The 15,000-nt window shown below is 41.2% G+C and overlaps 1 protein-coding gene across 4 annotated transcripts in view; it reads right to left on the bottom strand.

Moving 5' to 3' along the window:
* LOC128648915 (E1A-binding protein p400) overlaps positions 1-15,000 on the bottom strand; it is a 459,430-nt gene that overhangs the window by 117,518 nt on the left and 326,912 nt on the right. The window lies entirely within an intron of this gene.

The following is a 15,000-nucleotide window of genomic DNA, read 5'->3' as shown; positions in this document are numbered from 1 at the left end:
CCCTTCATCAGCATAAGATGATGAAGGGGTTGTGAACCCCGAAAACGTTCCATTAAAGAACCCATTGAAAAGACCTGAGAGTGCATTTGACTGGATTATTTATATTGCTTATTTTTGCACCCAGGCGGTTGACACTTGGAGGGCTGAGCTGGAAATTGTTTGTGTGTGTATATATATATATATATATATATATATATATATATATATATATATACACACACACAGACACACATACATACATACATACATGTCACCAGCAATGCACTACAGCGAGCTAGCAGGTTAGAGGAGGATACACACATTTCTCTCTTGTCATTGGCTCACCAGATGTACTCATTTAACTCTCAGTAGTGCATTGCTGTTCTACAGTTGACTTTCACTATGTGTTTAATCTCCTTGCAGGGTTTAAACACAGTTATATAAAGGTAATAGTATATTAATAAAATACTATAACTTATTATTGCATTTTCTTTATGCACTTGTATATCTATTTACTAATAAAGCTAATAAAATAAGATAATTGACTCATTGTTAAAGTTATAAATCTCTTACTGACATAAGTGAGCAAAAAAGTTCCTAAAGCCAGAGAGAGAATGTGTTTAACTACATGTTTAGCCAACTTGAGAGTGGAATATATTAAGTGAATTGAAAACCTTGAAAAAGAAAATGTATGCTTACCTGATAAAGTTGTTTCTTTTTAGACACGATGAGGCCACGGATCATCATCCTTACTTGTGGGAATTCACCTTCTGGTCAGCAGGAGGAGGCAAAGAGCACCACAGCAGAGCTGTTAAATAGCTCCTCCCTTCCATCCCACTCCAGTCATTCGACCGAAGTTAGGAAGAGAAAGGAAAAGCCAAGGTGCAGAGGTGTCTGAAGTGTACAAAAATTAACAACCTGTCTTAAAATAACAGGGCGGGCCGTGGACTCATTGTGTCTAAAAAGAAACAAATTTATCAGGTAAGCATACATTTTCTTTTCTTTTTAAAGACACAATGAGTCCACAGATCATCATCCTTACTTGTGGGAAACAATACTAAAGCTAGAGTACACGGATGATAAGGGAGGGACAAGACAGGGAACCTAGACGGAAGGCACCACTGCTTGAAGAACCTTTCTCCCAAAAGTATAAAATTTGTAAAATTTAGAAAAAGTGTGAAGAGAAGACCAAGTTGCAACCTTGCAAATCTGTTTATTTTTGAATGCTCATGAGGAAGCAACAGCCCTAGTGGAATGAGCCATAACTCTTTCAGGAGGCTGCTGTCCAGCAGTCTCATATGCAAAGGGGATGATACTCTTCAACCAAAAGGAAAGAGGTAGCTGTAGCTTTCTGACCCTTACGTTTTCCAGAGAAAATTACAAACAGAGAAGAAGACTGACGAAAGTCTTCAGTTTCTTGTAAGTAAAACTTTAAAGCACGGACTACGTCCAAATTGTGCAGAAGACGTTCCTTCTGAGGAGGATTAGGACACAAGGAAGGAACAACAATCTCCTGATTAATGTTCCTGTCTGAAACAACCTTAGGAAGGTACCCTAGTTTAGTACGTAAAACTACCTTATCCGAATGGAAAATAAGGTAAGGCGAATTGTATTGCAACGCCGAAAGCTCAGACACTCTTTGAGCTGAAGAAATAGCAACAAGAAATAAAACTTTCCAAGATGACAACTTAATATCTAAGGAATGCATAGGCTCAAACGGAGCCCCTTGAAGAACTTTAAGAACTAAATTCAGACGCCATGGAGGAGTAACTGGTTTGAACACAGGCCTGATCCTAACCAAGGCCTGACAAAAAGATTCAACATCTGGGACATCTGCGTTTGTGTAACAAAATAGATAAGGCAGAGATCTGACCCTTTAGGGAACTTGTAGATAAACCCTTCTCCAAACCCTCTTGGAGAAAAGACAAAATTCTGGGAATCCTAACTCTACTCCATGAGTAGCCCTTGGATTCACACCAATAAAGATATTTACGCCATATCTTATGGTAAATCTTTCTAGTTACAGGCTTACACGCCTGAATTAAGCTCTCTATGACCGAATCAGAAAAACCCCGCTTGGATAGGCTTAAGCGTTTAATCTCCAAGCAGTCAGCTTCAGATAAATTAGATTTGGGTGAAGGAAGGGTCCTTGAATGAGAAGATCCTTCCTCAATGGAAGTCTCCAAGGTGGCAGGGATGACATGTTCACCAGATCGGCATACCAAATCCTGCGAGGCCACGCAGGAGCAATGAGGATCACTGATGCCTTCTCCTGTTTGATTCGAGCAATGACCCGAGAAAGAGGAGCAAACAGGTGAAAAAGATATGGTAGGCTGAAGGACCAAGGAACTGCCAGAGCATCTATCAGTTCCGCCTGGGGATCCCTGGATCTTGACCCGTATCTCGGGAGCTTGGCATTCTGACGAGATGCTATGAGATCCAACTCCGGCCGACCCCATTTGAGAATCAGGCTGGAGAATACTTCCGGATGGAGTTCCCACTCTCCCGGATGAAACGTCTGCCTGCTCAGAAAATCCGCCTCCCAGTTGTCCACCCCTGGAATGTGGATCACTGACAGATGGCAAGAATGGGCCTCCGCCCCACCAGATTAACTTTGCTACCTCGGTCATTGCTAAGGAACTCCTCGTTCCTCCCTGATGGTTGATGTAAACCACTGTCATTATGTTGTCCGACTGAAATCTGATGAACTGGGCCGAAGCCAACTGAGGCCAGGCCAGAAGAGCATTGAAGATCGCTCTTAGTTCCAGGATGTTTATCGGAAGAACAGACTTTGCTTGAGTCCATACTCTCTGAGCCTTTAGGGAGTCCCAGACCGCTCCCCATCCTAAAAGGCTGGCGTCTGTTCTCACAATTACCCAATAGGAAAAAAGGATATATGTGAGCGCCTAATGTGTAAAACACAAATGGCTAAAGATCTTTTAAATCCTCTTCCTAGGAGTTATTTAAAAAAATAATAATAACTGTTGTATTATAAGAAGCAGCAATATATTTGTCCCACATAAATAATGGTTAATAATTCATCACAGAAAACTGTTCAAAACAAATAATTATTTTATTTTTAAAAACTTATTTCAAAAAAAGTTTATTATTAAAAATATAACATAACTAAATTGTGTCTATCTAAATTGGTACCAATAAAAAATGTGTGTATATCTTATAAACAATAGTGGTATTTTTCCTATGTCACACTCAAAAGCTAAAAAAGGTTAAGAAACATTGTTTAAAGAACAAACGTTATGACATTTATCTCATATGAACATCAATATGTACAATGTTTCTAAATGATGTCAAAAACGATGTCTTATTTATTCATGAAAAAACTAAATTTATGCTTACCTGATAAATTACTTTCTTTTCCGATATGACGAGTCCACGAATTTCATCCTTACTTGTGGGATATTAACCTCTTGCTAACAGGAAGTGGCAAAGAGCACCACAGCAGAGCTGTATATATAGCCCTTCCCTTCCCCTCCACCTCCATTCATTTGGCCGAAGGTTATAGGAAGAGAAAAGGAAAGGCTAAAAAGGTGCAGAGAAAAACTGTCTTAAAAAGAACAGGGTGGACCGTGGACTCGTCAAAAGAAAGTAATTTATCAGGTAAGCATAAATGTAGTTTTCTTTTACAAAGATATGACGAGTCCACAGATTTCATCCTTACTTGTGGGAAACCAATGCCAAAGCAATAGGACACAGATGAAAAGGAGGGACAAGACAGGAACCTAAACGGAAGGCACCACTGCTTGAAGAACCTTTCTCCCAAAGATAGCCTGAGAAGAAGCAAAAGTATCAAATTTGGAAAATTTAGAAAAAGTGTGAAGGGACAACCAAGTCACAGCCTTACAAATCTGTTCAACAGATGCATCGTTTTTAAAAACCCATGTGGAAGCCACAGCCCTAGTAGAATGAGCCGTAATTCTTTCAGGAGGCAGCTGTCCAGCAGTCTCATATGCCAGGCGGATGATACTCCTCAGCCAAAAAGAAAGAGAGGTAGCCATAGCTTTCTGACCCCTACGCTTTCCGGAATAAACAATGAATAATGAAGATGATTGACGGAAATCCTTAGTTGCCTGTAAGTAAAACCTTAAGGCACGGACCACGTCCAAGTTATGTAACATACGCTCCTTCTTAGAAGAAGGATTAGGACACAAAGAAGGAACAACAATTTCCTGATTAATATTCTTATTCGAAACAACCTTAGGAAGAAAACCAGGTTTGGTACGTAAAACCACCTTATCAGAATGAAATATGAGATAAGGCGAATCACACTAACGCTGAAAGCTCAGAAACTCTTCGAGCAGAAGAAATAGCAACCAAAAACAAAACTTTCCAAGATAACAGTTTAATATCTATGGAATGCATAGGTTCAAACAGAACCCCTTGAAGAACTCGAAGAACTAAATTCAAACTCCAGGGAGGAGTAATAGGTCTAAATACAGGCTTAATCCTAGATAGAGCCTGACAAAAAGACTGAACATCTGGTACATTTGCCAAACGTTTGTGAAACAGAATTGACAAAGCTGAAATTTGTCCCTTTAAGGAACTCGCTGATAACCCTTTCTCCAATCCTTCTTGGAGAAAAGACAGAATCCTAGGAATCCTAACTTTACTCCATGAGTAACCCTTGGATTCACACCAATAAAGATATTTACGCCATATCTTATGATAGATTTTTCTAGTGACAGGCTTTCTAGCCTGTATCAAAGTATTGATAACTGAATCAGAGAATCCGCGCTTAGATAAAATCAAGTGTTCAATCTCCACGCAGTCAGCTGCAGAGAAATTAGATTTGGATGTTGGAAAGGACCTTGAATGAGAAGGTCCTGTCTCAATGGAAGTTTCCACGGTGGCAGAGAGGACATGTCCACTAGATCCGCATACCAAGTCCTGCGTGGCCACGCAGGCGCTATCAGGATCACTGAAGCTCTCTCCTGTTTGATTCGAGCAATCACGCGTGGGAGGAGAGGAAACGGCAGAAACACATAAGCTAGGCTGAACAACCAAGGCACTGCCAAGGCATCTATCAGTTCGGCCTGAGGATCCCTTGACCGGGATCCGTATCTTGGAAGCTTGGCATTCTGTCGGGATGCCATCAAATCCAATTCCGGTCTGCCCCATCTGAGAATCAATGAGGCAAATACCTCCGGGTAAAGTTCCCACTCCGCCGGATGAAAAGTCTGTCGACTTAGAAAATCTGCTTCCCAGTTCTCTACTCCTGGGATGTAGATCGCTGACAGATGACAAGAGTGGGCCTCCGCCCAACTGATTATCTTGGATACCTCTATCATCGCTAAGGAACTCCTTGTTCCCCCTTGATGATTGACATATGCCACAGTCGTGATGTTGTCCGACTGGAATCTGATGAATTTAGCCGAAGCCAAATGAGGCCATGCTTGAAGCGCATTGAATATTGCTCTCAGTTCCAGAATATTGATTGGAAGAAGAGACTCTACTTGAGTCCAAACACCCTGAGCCTTCAGGGAGTTCCAAACTGCACCCCAGCCCAGAAGGCTGGCATCTGTTGTCACTATTACCCACGAGGGTCTGCGGAAACAAAGTTCCTTGGGACAGATGATACGGCGACAACCACCAAAGAAGAGAGTTTCTGGTCTCTTAATCCAGATTTATCTGAGGAGATAAATCCACATAATTCCCATTCCACTGTCCGAGCATGCACAGTTGCAGTGGTCTGAGATGAAAGCGAGCAAACGGAACAATGCCCATTGCCGCTACCATTAATCAAATTACTTCCATACACTGAGCCACTGATGAAATGGACTGAAGTGCTCGGCAAGTATTAAGAATCTTTGATTTTCTGACCTCCGTCAAAAATATTTTCATGGCTACCGAGTCTATATGAGTTCCCAAGACAGGAACCCTTATCTGTGGGACAAGTGAACTATTCTCTATGTTCACCTTCCAGCCGTGAGTTCTCAGAAAAGACAACACTGTGTCCGTGTGAGATTTTTTCAGGTGATATGTTGACACCTGAATCAGAATGTCGTCCAGATAAGGCACCACCGCTATTCCTCGTGGTCTGAGAACCGCCAAAAGAGACCCTAGAACCTTTGTGAAGATTCTGGGTGCTGTGGCCAATCCGAAGGGAAGAGACACGAATTGATAATGTTTGTCCAGAAAGGCAAACCTTAGAAACTGATGATGATCCTTGTGGATAAGAATATGAAGGTATGCATCCTTCAAGTCCACGGTAGTCATATATTGACCCTCCTGGATCATTGGTAAAATTGTTCGTATTGTCTCCATCTTGAATGATGGAACTCTTAGAAATTTGTTTAGACACTTGAGATCTAAAATGGGTCTGAACGTTCCCTCCTTTTTGGGAACCACAAATAGGTTTGAGTAAAACCCCTGTCCCTGTTCCAATTTTGGAACTGGACAAATTACTCCCATAGTAGAAAGGTCTTTTACACAGCGTAAGAACGCCTCTCTTTTTATCTGGTTTGCAGATAACTTTGAAAGATGAAATCTCCCTCTTGGGAGAAAGTCCTTGAATTCCAATAGATAACCGTGGGTCACTATTTCTAGTGCCCAGGCATCCTAAACATCTCTTGCCCAAGCCTGAGCAAAGAAAGAGAGTCTGCCCCCGACTAGATCCAGTCCCGGATCGGGGGCCGCCCCTTCATGCTGCCCTAGGAGCAGAAGCAGGCTTTTTGGATTGTTTACCCTTATTCCAGTTCTGATTAGGTCTCCAGACTGACTTAGATTGGGTAAAATTCCCTTCCTGCTTTGAGGAAGAAGAAGAAGCGGGGGGTCCTCCTTTAAAGCTCCGAAAGGAACGAAAATTATTCTGTTTACCCCTCATTTTAACCGACTTATCCTGAGGTAGGGGCATGGCCTTTACCTCCAGTAATATCAGAAATGATTTCCTTCAATTCTGGCCCGAAAAGGGTCTTACCTTTAAAAGGGAATAGCTAAAAGCTTATGTTTTGATGACACATCAGCAGACCAAGATTTGAGCCACAATGCTCTACGTGCTAAAAAAGCAAATCCTGCATTTTTTTACGCTAATTTAGCAATTTGAAAAGCGGCATCAGTAATAAAAGAATTAGCTAGCTTGAGAGCCTTAATTCTATCTAAAATGTCATCTAATGGAGTCTCAACTTTAAGAGACTCTTCTAGTGCCTCAAACCAAAAAGCTGCTGCAGTAGTTACTGGAACAATGCAAGCCGTAGGTTGTAAAAGAAACCCCCGATTAACAAATAATTTCTTTAGTAGACTCTCTAATTTCTTATCCATAGGGTCTTTGAAAGCACAACTATCCCCAATGGGTATAGTAGAATTCTTAGTTAGGGTAGATATGGGAAACATTTTCTTAAAATTAGGAGAGGGAGAAAACGGTATACCTGGTCTATCCCATTCCTTTCTAATAATTTCCGAAATTCTCTTAGGAACCGGAAAAACATCAGTGTAAGTAGGTACTTGCAAATATTTATCCATTTTACACAATTTCTCTGGAGGAATCACAATAGGGTCACAATCATCCAGAGTCGCTAAAACCTCCCTAAGTAACAGGCGGAGGTGTTCAAGCTTAAATTTAAATGACATAGCATCCGAATCTGTGTGAGGTAAAACATTTCCTGAAACAGAAATTTCACCCTCAGACAGTAATTCCCTGACCCCCAACTCAGAGCACATTAATACCTGACCTACTGCGTTTACCCTTCAACACTGGTAACTTAGACAATACCTCTGTAAGGGTAGTTGACATAACTGCAGCCATCTCCTGCAGAGTAAAGGAATTAGACGCACTAGAAGTACTAGGCGTCGCTTGTGTGGGCGTTAAAGGTTGTGACACTTGGGGAGAATTGGATAGCATATCCTGATTCTCTTCAGACTGAGAATCATCCTTAGGCACACTTACTTTATATAAAATATGCTTTTTACATTGTAAAGCCCTTTCAGTACAAAAGTTACACAATGTAAGAAGGGGTTGCACAATAGCTTCTAAACACATAGAACAATGAGAAACCTCAATGTCAGACATGTTGAACAGACTAGTAATACCACAAAAGTTGTTTAAACACTTATTTATAACATAAAATAAACATTAGAAAAAACATGTACTGTGCCTTTAAGAAAAGAAAAAAGTGAACAATTTTTCCAAAATGCACAAAAAATGTTAAATTATACCCAAATTTAACTTAAATATCGTTGGTTAATCCAAAAATTACTGCACCCAGAAGAAAAGGCAGAAATAAGGCTTTAAAAGTACTTATATCAACATCTAGTCAAAAGATAGATAAAAATACCCTCTACACCTTGCCACAGCTCTGCTGTGGCGCCTACCTGCCCCCAGGGTACTTTGAATCAAGTTTCCAACCCTTCAGACCAGCTACACAGTCCAGGAGCCACCGAGTTACTGTTTGCTGCTGCTAAGCCTGAAGAAAATGCGCCAAAATAGGCTCCACCCCTTAAGGTCAAAAGTTGGAGTAGGCCCAAACACCGCATGGGAATGCAGTTTTGCACTAAAGTAGAAATACACACACAATACAACCCTCAAGCATAAAAACAATAAGTTTTAAGTGCCAAAAATAAAAAACATAAAACATCGTTTTTAACATTGTCTCCCATGTCACATAATGCCCAAATATCAACTAATGATAAATAATATAGGGACTTCAGTAATACCCCTCTCATTAAAATAGGTTTTACTGCTTACCCCATCCCCATACAGGGAAATAATGCCAGCCAGTTCTGATACACCAAGTCTCCTCAGAAAAAAAGGCTGCACATACCTTAATGCTGCTTGTAGCATGAAACCGGTCTCCACACTGAAGATGTCTCATGGTTACCTTCAGAAGTCTTGTGGGAACCAGCATGGATCTTAGTTACAAATGCTAAGATCATCAAACCTCAGGGCAGACATCTTCTTCCATATCCCCCTGAGGAAAATTGTATGCACCGGTACCATTGAAAATAAAAAACTTCTTGATTGAAAAAACTAAAACTAACACCTCACTTTACCATGTCTTCCTAGTATAACACAGGCAAAGAGAATGACTGGAGGTGGAGGGAGGGGCTATATATATACAGCTCTGCTGTGGTGCTCTTTGCCACTTCCTGTTAGCAGGAGGTTAATATCCCACAAGTAAGGATGAAATCCGTGGACGCGTCATATCTTTGTAAAAGAAATTTTAGTTGCATGAAACATAGATCTAACAAAGAAGTCCTTAGTATTAGACCACCAACAATGTTTTTGTTAATATTCAGATATAGAGTCTAGAACACGTCTGTTCTGTGAATAGCCAAAGTTTTTGGCAGCATACTTAAGATGCTGTTTGTAGTATACCTGAGTCTCCGGTTCACATTTCTTTTCTTTGTAGCTTACCAGTGTATAACTTGTTGTCCCAAAGATACCTTGTTATCCGGTATATTCCAAAAGATCCTTATACTTTAGAAGTAAGATTATTTTCCTAGTGCAGCGTTCCTCGTGTGCCGCAAAGATGCCAAACTGACCTGTGTCTATTCCCAGACACACCCACACATGCCGGATGACGTCCGAACTTCCTGTGATTTCTTTGCAAATAATCCGTTTAGCGGCAACGCGTTTCAGCTCAGAGGAGCATTTGTCAAGCCATACGGATTCACTTGTTATTCATCCTTAAATACCCTCCTGATAATAATTGGAGGTATTATATCGTCAACAGCTGCAAATTGTCTTATTCTGATATTCAAAAGGCAATAAGATTTGGGTCTTTAGTACAGCATGCTCGTGCGATATGTAATAGTTTTTCTCATATGCACTTTAATAAAATGTGGCTAAAACACTGCTCTCTCCTCACAATTACCCAGGAAGGTCTGCGAAAGCATGTCCCCTGGGATAGATGTTCCAGAGACAACCACCATTGAAGAGAGTCCCTTGTCTCCTGTTCAAGGGTTATTCGAGGAGACAAATCTGCATAATCTCCATTCCACTGCCTGAGCATGTTTAACTGCAGAGGTCTGAGGTGAAACCAAGCTAACGGTATGATGTCCATTGCCGCCACCATCAGTCCAATTGCTTCCATGCACTGAGCCACTGACGGCCGAGAATTGGACTGAAGGGCTCGACAGGTTTCTAGAATCTTTGATTTTCTGACTTCTGTCAGAAAAATCCTCACAGATATAGAATCGATTAGAGTTCCCAAGAAAGTTACCCTTGTCTTCGGAATTAAGGAACTCTTTCCCAGATTTACCTTCCACCCATGAGTTCTTAGAAAGGATAGCACAATGTTGGTATGGGACCTTGCTTGTTGACAAGATGGCGTCTGGATTAGAATATCGTCCAGATAAGGCGCCACCGCAATGCCCCGCGGTCTTAGAACCGCCAGCAGAGACCTCAGAACATTTGAGAAAATTCTGGGTGCCGTGGCCAGACCGAAAGGAAGAGCCACAAACTGAAAGTGTTTGTCCAGAAAGGCAAACCTTAGGAACTTGTGATGATCTCTGTGGATAGGAGAATGAAGATATGCATCCTTTAAATCCACCGTCATCATAAATTGACCCTCCTGGATCAATGGAATGGTACGAATAGTTTCCATCTTGAATGATGGGACTCTGAGAAACTTGTTTAGACCCTTGAGGTCTAGGATAGGTCTGAAAGTTGATACGTCCGCAGACCAAGGATTTAACCATAAGGCAGATAATAAGGCATAATTTGCAGAGAAGCATCCGTAATAAAAGCATTGGCTAACTTCAGAGCTTTAATCCTATCTTGGATCTCCTCTAAAAAAGTCTCCGTCTTAAGAGACTCGGACAGAGCATCAAACCAATAAGCTGCCGCACTAGTGACAGTAGCAATGCATGCAGCCGGCTGCAATAGCAGACCTTGTTGAACATAAATCTTCTTAAGTAGACCTTCCAACTTCTTGTCCATGGGGTCTTTAAAAGCACAACTATCCTCAATAGGAATAGTAGTTCGCTTGGCTAAGGTAGAAATAGCCCCTTCCACCTTAGGGACCGTCTGCCAAGTTTCCCTGACAGCGTCGGCTATAGGGAACATCTTCTTGAAAATGGGGGACGGAGAGAAGGGAATACCTTGTCTCTCCCATTCCTTGGAAACACTCTCCGAAGCTCGCTTTGGCACCGGAAAAACGTCTGAGTAAGAGGGAACTTCAAAATATCTATCCAATTTACTCTACTTCGCAGGAGCGACCACACCTGTAGAATTACAGTCGTCTAAGGTGACCAAAACCTCCCTGAGTAACAGATGGAGTAGTTTAAACCTGAAAAATACAACCTCTGAATCTATCAAAGGTAATGAACTTTCAGAGCCTGAAATATTGCCTTTTGATAGAACCTCAATACCTTCCATCTCAGCTCCCTGAGAGGGTACCTCCGAGATTGCCACCATAGCATCAGAAACCTCACTGACAAGATGGTTTTCTTTCCTTTTACACTTGCCTTGAAGCATAGGAAAAGCAGACAACGCATCAGAAATTGTAGAAGACATAATTGCAGCTATGTCTTTTAAGGTAACTCCAGCAGGCGCTGGAGCAGAAGTACAGGGCACTGTTTGTGCGGGCGTTAAAGATTGGGACGCTTGGGGAGAAAGCTGCGGCATACTCTGACTCTCATCATTAGACTCCTGAGAAGCATCCGCCTTAGAGAAATTTTGCTCATGAAAAATCTTGTCCCTATAACTTAAAGCCATCTCAATACATGAGGGACAGAAAGGGATTGGTAGTTCCACATTTGCATCCAAACACATGGAGCAAGTAACATTTTCTACGGCTCCTAAGTCCATACTGAACACAATAGGAAAAAACAATATCATTTGTTTTTTTAATTAAGACATTACTGTCTCTTTAAATTTAGCTAGAATTTTTTTTATCTACTATTTAGAAATTATGTGTTCAAGAAAAGACAAATTAATCAAATTATTCAATCTCCAAAAATTTGATAACAGAACAAAAAAAAACGTTACTGTGACTTTAAATTATAAAAGTTAACTTTTTTACTGTCATAGTTAAAAACGTATCCCAGAAGCAAAAAAGACAAAATTTCAAACACCCCTACACCTCAGCAACTCTGCTGAGGTGCCTACCTGCCAAAATGGACACACTTCCTTAATTTCTGAAGCAGGAACGATCAGGATGTTTATCAAAGCAAACACGCTATAACCGCATGCTTTTGCTAAGAAACCATGTGGTTGTAGTGTCACAAAGAGCCAACGTCTTTCTTGCAGGATATAGAAGCTACGGCTGAGAGTTGCGCAGATAATACTCTGAAAACACGCAAACCGCTAGCCCCACCCATCGTGGGCATCACTCAAACCTAACCCGTCTCTAAAATGAACCCGATAGGAAAAAAACACCACCAACAATAAAAACGAGCTCCCCAGCTCCAGTGCCTGTACTCATAGCTGTCCTCCATTACCCTCTATTAACCAGAGAGATAGGTGTCCTTACACAAGGATCTCTGCCTTATGTAACATGAAAACGGTTAAAGTGCCCACTTGCCTCTGAGAGATTATTGTATCCCAGAAAAAAAACAAAGTCAGCATTTACCTTTGTATTCTGCCCGACAGCAGGGCAGCTCAGCAGGTTTAGGAGGTCCTCTCCCTCCCATAGCCCTGTGGAAATCAAAAAGCCTGAGTTAACTTTGCTTAGGCTGTTAGGAGAAGGGGAGCATCAATGTATAGGAGGCGCAGTGAGAATTATGTCCCACCAGTTCCTATTGCTCTAAAGCCACCAAAAGCTCTACTGAAGAGACTGATATGGACTACGGCTACACCCTAGAACAAAGCAGCACTCTCTGGCACTACTTTAAAAATAATAAACACTTGATTGAAGAATCTTTTCTAACACCTCACTTTACCTCTTCCTATCACTAACGTAGGCAAAGAGAATGACTGGAGTGGGAGGGAAGGGAGGAGCTATTTAACAGCTTTGCTGTGGTGCTCTTTGCCTCCTCCTGCTGACCAGGAGGTGAATTCCCACAAGTAAGGATGATGATCCGTGGACTCATCGTGTCTTTAAAAATAAATTAGAATATATTACACTTACAAAAGTTTGTATGTTTGGAATGTCTGCATATTGTTTTAACCTGCCTTGCAACAAGTTGCTGTGATCACAGAGAAGAAAAGAAATCTAACTAAACAAAACAAGTTATTAATCATTCAAGCCAACTAGAACAAAACTAACAAAATGTAGGTTCTATAAAAACATAATTTATGTAAGAACTTACCTGATAAATTCATTTCTTTCATATTAGCAAGAGTCCATGGGATATACATTCCTACCAGGAGGGGCAAAGTTTCCCAAACCTCAAAATGCCTATAAATACACCCCTCACCACACCCACAATTCAGTTTAACGAATAGCCAAGAAGTGGGGTGATAAAAAAGTGCGAAAGCATATAAAATAAGGAATTGGAATAATTGTGCTTTATACAAAAAACAGAATTTATGTTTACCTGATAAATTACTTTCTCCAACGGTGTGTCCGGTCCACGGCGTCATCCTTACTTGTGGGATATTCTCTTCCCCAACAGGAAATGGCAAAGAGCCCAGCAAAGCTGGTCACATGATCCCTCCTAGGCTCCGCCTTCCCCAGTCATTCGACCGACGTAAAGGAGGAATATTTGCATAGGAGAAACCATATGATACCGTGGTGACTGTAGTTAAAGAAAATAAAATATCAGACCTGATTAAAAAACCAGGGCGGGCCGTGGACCGGACACACTGTTGGAGAAAGTAATTTATCAGGTAAACATAAATTCTGTTTTCTCCAACATAGGTGTGTCCGGTCCACGGCGTCATCCTTACTTGTGGGAACCAATACCAAAGCTTTAGGACACGGATGAAGGGAGGGAACAAATCAGGTCACCTAGATGGAAGGCACCACGGCTTGCAAAACCTTTCTCCCAAAAATAGCCTCAGAAGAAGCAAAAGTATCAAACTTGTAAAATTTAGTAAAAGTGTGCAGTGAAGACCAAGTCGCTGCCTTACATATCTGATCAACAGAAGCCTCGTTCTTGAAGGCCCATGTGGAAGCCACAGCCCTAGTGGAATGAGCTGTGATTCTTTCAGGAGGCTGCCGTCCGGCAGTCTCATAAGCCAATCTGATGATGCTTTTAATCCAAAAAGAGAGAGAGGTAGAAGTTGCTTTTTGACCTCTCCTTTTACCAGAATAAACAACAAACAAGGAAGATGTTTGTCTAAAATCCTTTGTAGCATCTAAATAGAATTTTAGAGCACGAACAACATCCAAATTGTGCAACAAACGTTCCTTCTTTGAAACTGGATTCGGACACAAAGAAGGCACGACTATCTCCTGGTTAATGTTTTTGTTAGAAACAACTTTCGGAAGAAAACCAGGTTTAGTACGTAAAACCACCTTATCTGCATGGAACACCAGATAAGGAGGAGAACACTGCAGAGCAGATAATTCTGAAACTCTTCTAGCAGAAGAAATTGCAACCAAAAACAAAACTTTCCAAGATAATAACTTAATATCAACGGAATGTAAGGGTTCAAACGGAACCCCCTGAAGAACTGAAAGAACTAAATTGAGACTCCAAGGAGGAGTCAAAGGTTTGTAAACAGGCTTGATTCTAACCAGAGCCTGAACAAAGGCTTGAACATCTGGCACAGCTGCCAGCTTTTTGTGAAGTAACACAGACAAGGCAGAAATCTGTCCCTTCAAGGAACTTGCAGATAATCCTTTCTCCAAACCTTCTTGAAGAAAGGATAGAATCTTAGGAATTTTTACCTTGTCCCAAGGGAATCCTTTAGATTCACACCAACAGATATATTTTTTCCATATTTTGTGGTAAATTTTTCTAGTTACAGGCTTTCTGGCCTGAACAAGAGTATCAATGACAGAATCTGAGAACCCTCGCTTTGATAAGATCAAGCGTTCAATCTCCAAGCAGTCAGTTGGAGTGAGACCAGATTCGGATGTTCGAACGGACCTTGAACAAGAAGGTCTCGTCTCAAAGGTAGCTTCCATGGTGGAGCCGATGACATATTCACCAGGTCTGCATACCAAGTCCTGCGAT

This window comes from Bombina bombina, chromosome 2, assembly GCF_027579735.1.
Source record: "Bombina bombina isolate aBomBom1 chromosome 2, aBomBom1.pri, whole genome shotgun sequence".
Taxonomy (NCBI): domain Eukaryota; kingdom Metazoa; phylum Chordata; class Amphibia; order Anura; family Bombinatoridae; genus Bombina; species Bombina bombina.
The sequence above is the reverse complement of the archived record's forward strand: the minus strand, read 5'-3'. Positions and strand labels throughout refer to the sequence as shown.